The following is a 7,500-nucleotide window of genomic DNA, read 5'->3' as shown; positions in this document are numbered from 1 at the left end:
ATTTTTTTTTATCTTATTGTTTTATCATAATTTTATTAGTATTATTACTATTTTTTTCATTTTCATTTTGCAATTCCTATTGTCATTACTACTGCTATTGCGATTATAACAATTTTTATTTTTGCAGCAATACATATGATAATAGAAATACATGCGGCTTTAGAAATAGTAATAGTATTAATGATAGTGATAATGATAATGAGGATGATGGTGAGGATGATAATGGCAATGAGGATTATTATTATTATTATTATCATTGTCAATAATGATTACGTTATTATCACTTTCTTTATTTTTTTCGTTGATGTTATAGCTGTTAATATTATCATCATTATCAATAATTTCCTTTTTATTATCATTATCGTTATTATTATTATCAGTATTATTTCCTAAAATTAATTGTCATTAAGACTACTATTAACATAGTATTATCATGTGTATTATTATTATGATCAATATTTTCATTATTAAAGTTATCATGATTATGAGATTTGACATTATTACTATTATTATTATCAATTTTGTCATTATTATTCTCATTACTATTATTATCATAATTATTATTACTGTCAATATTATGTTATATTAATGTTACCCATTATAAAAACATTATATTATCATCATTATTATGAATAACAATGAATTAAGGTAACGGTCATTTTTACTAGTATTTCCCTACAATAACAATGATCATTATTATCGATGCCGTTATCCTGCTTATAATTTTTAAAAAAATCTATAGGCATCACTTTTATCATGACAGTGTGTCATCATTAACAGTAAGATAATTGGGATATTTTTTATTCTATTATGGTAGTGGTAATTATGATTATTATAATATTCTTTAATGTCATAGATATTTCTAATAATGTGTTTATATTTCCCATTGCCGTCTTTTTATCATAAAAAGTATATTAGTATTACCATTACTATTGTTATTATGTAAAATGTTCTCTTCGTATATATATTTTATTTTCATTCGTTTTACATTATCTTTTTTTTTTTACGATCCTATTTGTGATCGTTATAATGGTGTTATGTCTATGTTTGTCAGTCATAATTATGATAGTAATGATGAAAATGATGGTGATGAAGAAGGCGATAATAAAGGAAATGGTATCAGCAATAATGATGCATACCCATATATATATATATATATATATATATATATATATATATATATATATATATATATATATATATTGTATGTATGTGTGTCTCTATGCGTGCAGATATACATAGATACACACACACACACACACATATATATATGGATAGATAGATGGCTATATATATATATATATATATATATATATATATATATATATATATATATATATATATATATATATATATATATATATATATATATATATATATATATATATATATATACATACATATATTTATGTATTTAAAACATTTATAACAGTTTTCGAGCTTCTGTAAAACTCCTGAAAACTGAAATAGCAAGACAAAGTAAATTTAGATTATTTGACAGAAATACCATAGAATCAAGAACGGAATCGGTTCCGGTGAGGAAGATCAAGGGAAATTCTCTTCGTACTTATACTGACACAAATTAAGATTATATATATATTTTTATTTATTAAAGGAATGTCAGACATTTTTCTTCCATACACATATTTCTTTAAGAGGTCATATAACATCAGTCAAACGAACTTACCGGAAAGTATTCTAGTATTTTCACACCTTTATTAACACGCCTATGAAGTATGCTAATGAATATGAATAATTCATAAGCATCGGAGTCCCCCAAGGTGAGTCAGGAAAGCTTGTCTGCGGGCGTGGGCGTGCATCCCCCCCTGAAAGACAAAGTTTCACTAATTTTTAAAACTCCTTTGCCTTCCCGCTCCCGTTTCGTATGCATCAAGTAGCGCGATCATGATTGGTCCAGGAGATATAAGGGGCGTGGCTCTTTGGCGTTGATTATTGTTGTTACTTGATAGTCTTTCATAACACGCCAGGTTTTGAGGTTTAATGAAGGAAGTTAATGAAAATATATGTGCTGTCAAAATGCAATAGGAAGTAAGGAAGTGAACACACATGCAGAGAGAGAGAGAGAGAGAGAGAGAGAGAGAGAGAGAGAGAGAGAGAGAGAGAGAGAGAGAGAGAGAGAGAGAGAGAGTAAAAAAATGAAAGTATTTACATAGTTCTTTTTTCCCTTATTTTCTTTTCTTTCCAATCCCTCTTCAACCTTATCCTAACTCTGCACCATTTGTTTTTATTCTTCCTTTCCTTTATTCCGCTGTCTCCATACTCCCTCTCCTTTCTTCCCCACTCTTTTTCTCTTTCATTCTTCCAGTGCGTGTGCCTCCCTACTCTTCCTTCCTTCCATCCTACCTTATTCTTTCTTCTCTCTTCGCACCCCCTCCTCCATTTGTATGTGTATATCCCCTCCCCCATTTGTATGTGTGTCCCCTCCCTTTCTCCTCCCCCATCTTTCCCTCACTCACTCTCTCTCTTTCTTTTTCTCTATCTCTCTCTCTCTCTCTCTCTCTCTCTCTCTCTCTCTCTCTCTCTCTCTCTCTCTCTCTCTCTCTCTCTCTCTCCCCTCTCCCTCTCCGTCCCCCTCCCCCCATTCCCTTTCTTTCGCAATCTCTCCCACCCCTTCCCCCGCCCCCCTCCCCCTCCCCACCGCGCTCCTCAACCCTTCGAGATGAATCACAACGGAAGGCCAAGATGCTGATCTATCTCGCTCGCACACATCGTCTGGCATCGCTCTTGTTCGACGCTTATATTTTTGACCAACAAAAGGCGACGGGAAGAGGGAGATGCCAGAAGAAGGCTCGCAAAAAGGAGATGGAGGGGAAAAGGGGGGGAAAGGAGATGAAGGATGACTGAGATTGGAAGGAAGAAGGGGGGAAAGTGGAGGGGAGGAAATGGTGAAAGAAGGAATAGGAGAGATGAAAAGAAAAGAATGGGGGTTGGATGGGAGTTGGAAAGAGAGAGAGGGAGAGAGAGAGAGAGAGAGAGAGAGAGAGAGAGAGAGCACGAAAAAAGGGGCATGGGGCATAAAGTAAGGAAAAGTGTGGATATGAAAAGATATAAGAAAAGGGAAAGATCAAATATGGGGATAAAACGAACAAAAGAGGTATTAACACGGTAAGATAATAAAAAGGGAGGCCAGAAGGAGAAAGAGATATGATACAAAGGAAAGGAAGGAGGAGGAGGCGCCTCCGACATCTTCAAGACGGGGATGAGGAAGATGAGAAAGTATAGAGAACAAGAGACAGACGCAGAACAGATGTGACTGAAAATATTTGATTTATCTGGCACACTTCTTTACCATCATTCGTGGCATGAGGTCACATATTTTATGAATGCTTCTTATTGTGATAGGTAAGTACACTAACTAGATACATACATATACATTATATACATACATATGCACTGTATACTCACACACACATACATATAGATATATTGTGTGTGTATGCTTATACATGCATGATATGCATTTAATCCCATACCAGTTCCTATATACAGGTAGGTATATAAAAGAACTGATAGACTATCGAAAAAAGACATCCAAAGACACAAAGAGAAGGAGAGAGAGAGAGAGAGAGAGAGAGAGAGAGAGAGAGAGAGAGAGAGAGAGAGAGAGAGAGAGAGAGAGAGAGAGAGAGAGAGAGAGAGAGAAAACGAGAGAGAGAAAACGAGAGAGAGAGAGAGAGAACGAGAGAGAGAACGAGAGAGAGAGAGAGAGAGAGAGAGAGAGAGAGAGAGAGAGAGAGAGAGAGAGAAAGGGGGCGAAGAATGATCCGAAGAAGGCGTCTTTCTACGGCGACAGGAAAAGATCCCCAGCGATGCAAGTAGGGGAAGAACCGGCCCACAAACCTCCCTGTATAAGCTTTATCTCCGTCGTCAACAAGGGATCGGCAGGAGGAGAGAAAGGGTGGAAGGAACTCATTCGAGAGCGACGGAGGAGAAACGGTACGAAAAAGAAGAGAGTAGGGGGGGAGGGGCGCAGAAATGGAGGAGGAAGAGAGAGAGAGGGAGATAGGTGGGGGTGGGGGAGGAAGAGAGAGAGAGAGAGGAAGGAGAAAGGCGGAGGGAGAAGAGAAAAGAGGAAGAAAAGACTAGGGGGTAAGAGAGATAGCGAGAACGGGAAGAAAGTGAGGAGGAAGAGAGAAGAAGAAAGGTGTGGGAGGAGAGATAGAGAGGAAGTTATTGAGGGGAGGGGGATGAAGTGGAGGAGGAAGAGAGGGAGAAGAAAGATGCGAGGAGAGAAAGAAAATATTGAGGAGAGTGGAAGAAAAAACAAATACAATGGAAGGAAGAGTGAAAAGCAGAAAATGAGCAGGGAGGAAAAGGAAGAGAACGAAAGAATAAAAAAAAAGGAGAGAAGAGAAGAAAACATTTGAAAAGAAAGGAAGAAGTAAGAAAGAGGAAGAACTAAAAAAACAAGAGACAGAAAATGAGGATAGGAAGAAAATAATAGAAAGTAAATTGAGATAGATGAAAACGCGTGTGAAAGGGAGAGAAAGGAAAAAACAAAAAAGAGAGTAAAAGGAAAAAGAAAAATATCGAGGGTGAAATAACAGGTTTGAAGAGAAATACTTATGAACAGATACCGTTAAGAATAATATGGACAGAACTACAAAGAAGTTAATTGACTGTATTAATAATAAGAAGGAAACACACACACACACACACACACACACACACACACACACACACACACACACACACACACACACACACACACACACACACACACACACACACGCACACACACACACGCACACACACACACAACCACACACACAACCGCACCCACATACGCTCTCCCCCCCCCCCCCCACACGCACGCACACACCCACACGCTCCCATACACACACACACACGGAATACAAGAAATACCGAAAAAGTATGAAAAGAAAAGAAAAGAAAAAAACAACATAAAAGACGAGAAGAAATCAAACACCTTTTTCTTTCTTCTTATCACCCCTTCCCCCCTTCCTCCTCCCTCCCTCATTCCTTCATCCACCACCAAGATCACCCCCCCCCCCCCCTCTCTCCTCCATCACCATCTCTCTTCACCTCTCCCATCCTTCTCCCCTTCCCCTCAATCTCCTCATCCTTCCCCTCCCTTTCCCTCATCCTATCCCCACCCACCCACTCTCCCTATCCATATTCCCCCCACCCCCATCTCCCTCTTCCCTTCTCTCTTCCCCCTCCACCTCAATCTCCCCCGTCCCTTCTCCTCCCCCTCTACCCCCATTTCCATCTTCTCTTCTCTCTCTCCTCCCACCCCCCACCCCCGCCCCCATCTCCCTTTTCTCTTCTTTCCCTCGCCCCACCTCAATCTCCTACTTCCCTTCTCTGCTTCTCCCCCCCCAACCCCAATCTCCCTCTTCCCTTTTCTCCCCCCACCCCTACCCTCATCTCTCTATCCATCTCCCCACCCCCCCAACCCCAATCTCCCTCTTCCCTTCTCTCCCCCCACCCTCATCTCCCTCTTCCCTTCTCTCCCCCCACCTCAATCTCCCTCTTCCCTTCTCTCCCCCCACCCTCATCTCCCTCTTCCCTTCTCTCCCCCACCCCACCTCAATCTCCCTCTTCCCTCCTCTTCCCCCCCACCCCACCCCCAATATCCCCCACCCCCATCCCCACCCCCACCCCCATCCCCACCCCCACCCCCCATCCGCTTTTCAGGACTCGCGTCTCGAACTTGCGACAAAAGATCGAAACGCTTGTAATGGACGCACGCATTGTGGCCGCCAGCTCGAAAAAGTTTCCACCAGACAAAGTTTGAAAAGCCAGAGAACCAGAGACAAAGGCGCTGCGGGATCATAAAGTCAGACCGACCTGTCACGCCCTTTTCGGAGGGAAAGGCTTTTTGGAGCGCGGGGAGAGGGAAGGGAAGGGAAGGGATAGGAAGGGAAGGGAGGAGAAGGGGGAAGGAGTAGGAAGGAAAAGGAAGGGAACTGGAGGGAGAGAAGGGAGGGGATAGGAAGAGGGGGAGGAAGGGAAGGTGGAATGGAAGGGATAGGAAGGGAGGGAGGAGAAGGGAGAGGAAAAGGAAGGGAAGGAAGGGGTAAGAGAAAAGAAGGAGAAGGAAGGAAGGTAAGAAGGAAGAAAAGGGAAGAGGGAGGGAAGGAAAAAGGGGGGACTGGGGAGGAAAGGGGAAGAGGGAGAGAAGGAGAGGGAAGAAAGAGGGAAGGAAGGAAAGGGAAGAAGGAGGGAAGGGGGAGGTAAGGAAAAAGAAGGGGAAGAGGGAGGGAAGGGAAGGGGGAGGAAAGGGGAAGAGGGAAGGAAGAGAAAGGAAGGGGGGAGGGACGGGGGAGAAAGGGAAAGGAAAAAGGAGACGAAGAGAAAGAGAAGGGAAGGGGGAGGAAAGGGGAAAAGAGAGGGAAAGGATAGGAAGTGGAAGGAAGGGGAAGAGAAAGAGAAGGGACGGGGGAAGAAAGGCATACGAATAGAGGGACAAAAAACGAAGGGAAGAGAAGAGGAAGGGGAAAGGAGCAGGGATGAGGGAGGCAAGGGAAGAGGAAAGGAGGGAAAGGATAAGGATGGGTAAGACAAGGGGAAGGGAAGAAGAGGTGGAATTAGAATAGATGAGGGAATGAAAAGGGAGGGAGAGAGAAGAGAGAACGAAAGGAAAGTGAAGAGAAGAAGGATGGCTGCGACGCAGAAGAGAGAAGAGAAAGAGAAGGAGAAGAGAAACGAAGAAAAGGGATGAAGGGAGATATAGAAAGGAGAGAGAGGGGAAGGGAAGTTTAATGAAAGGAAATTAGTGAGAATGAGAATGAAAGAGGGGAGGGGAAGGGAAAGGAAGAACGAGTGGAAAAGAAGGTAACGGAAATAAGGGAAGACTAAAGATGGAAGGGAAGAGAAGAGAGAGGGAGATAAGGCAAAGGAGCGAAAGAACGGGGAGGAAGGTAGGAGACGAGAGAAGGAAGAAGCGGGGGGATAAAAGGAAGATGGAGAGGAAATTACACGAAAGGGGCGGAGGGTATTGCGGGAGAAAGAGGAGAAGGTGGAGAAGAAAAAGGGAAGAGAAGAGAAGGATGAGGTAAGGGAAGGGGGATAGATGAATGATAAGGATGACGCAGAGAGCAATGAAGGGAGAGAGAAGAAAGTGCAGAGAGCGAGAGGGAAAGAATGAGAGAAGAAGAGACGAAGAGAGACGAGAATGGGACACAGGAAAGGGAGAAGGGAGGAAAGAAAAAGGGAAATATGAGAGACGAGAAATGAAAGAGGCGAAATACTGGAAAACGAAAGACGAGAAGGAAAGATAAACAATAGAGGAAAAAGGGAGGAGATTGGGGGACAATAGGAAAAAGGAAAGGGAAAGGATAAAGATGAATTAAAGAAGACTGAAATAGGTTACGTATATACTTGCATGGTCGGATAGATGGATAGACAAATGATTAGGTGGATAGATGGATGGGTGGGTGTTTGGATGGATGGATGGATGGAAAGAAGGAAGGAAGGAAGGAATGAGGGAGGGAGGGAATGAGGGAAGGCAGG

This window comes from Penaeus vannamei, chromosome 8, assembly GCF_042767895.1.
Source record: "Penaeus vannamei isolate JL-2024 chromosome 8, ASM4276789v1, whole genome shotgun sequence".
NCBI lineage: Eukaryota > Metazoa > Arthropoda > Malacostraca > Decapoda > Penaeidae > Penaeus > Penaeus vannamei.
The sequence above is the reverse complement of the archived record's forward strand: the minus strand, read 5'-3'. Positions refer to the sequence as shown.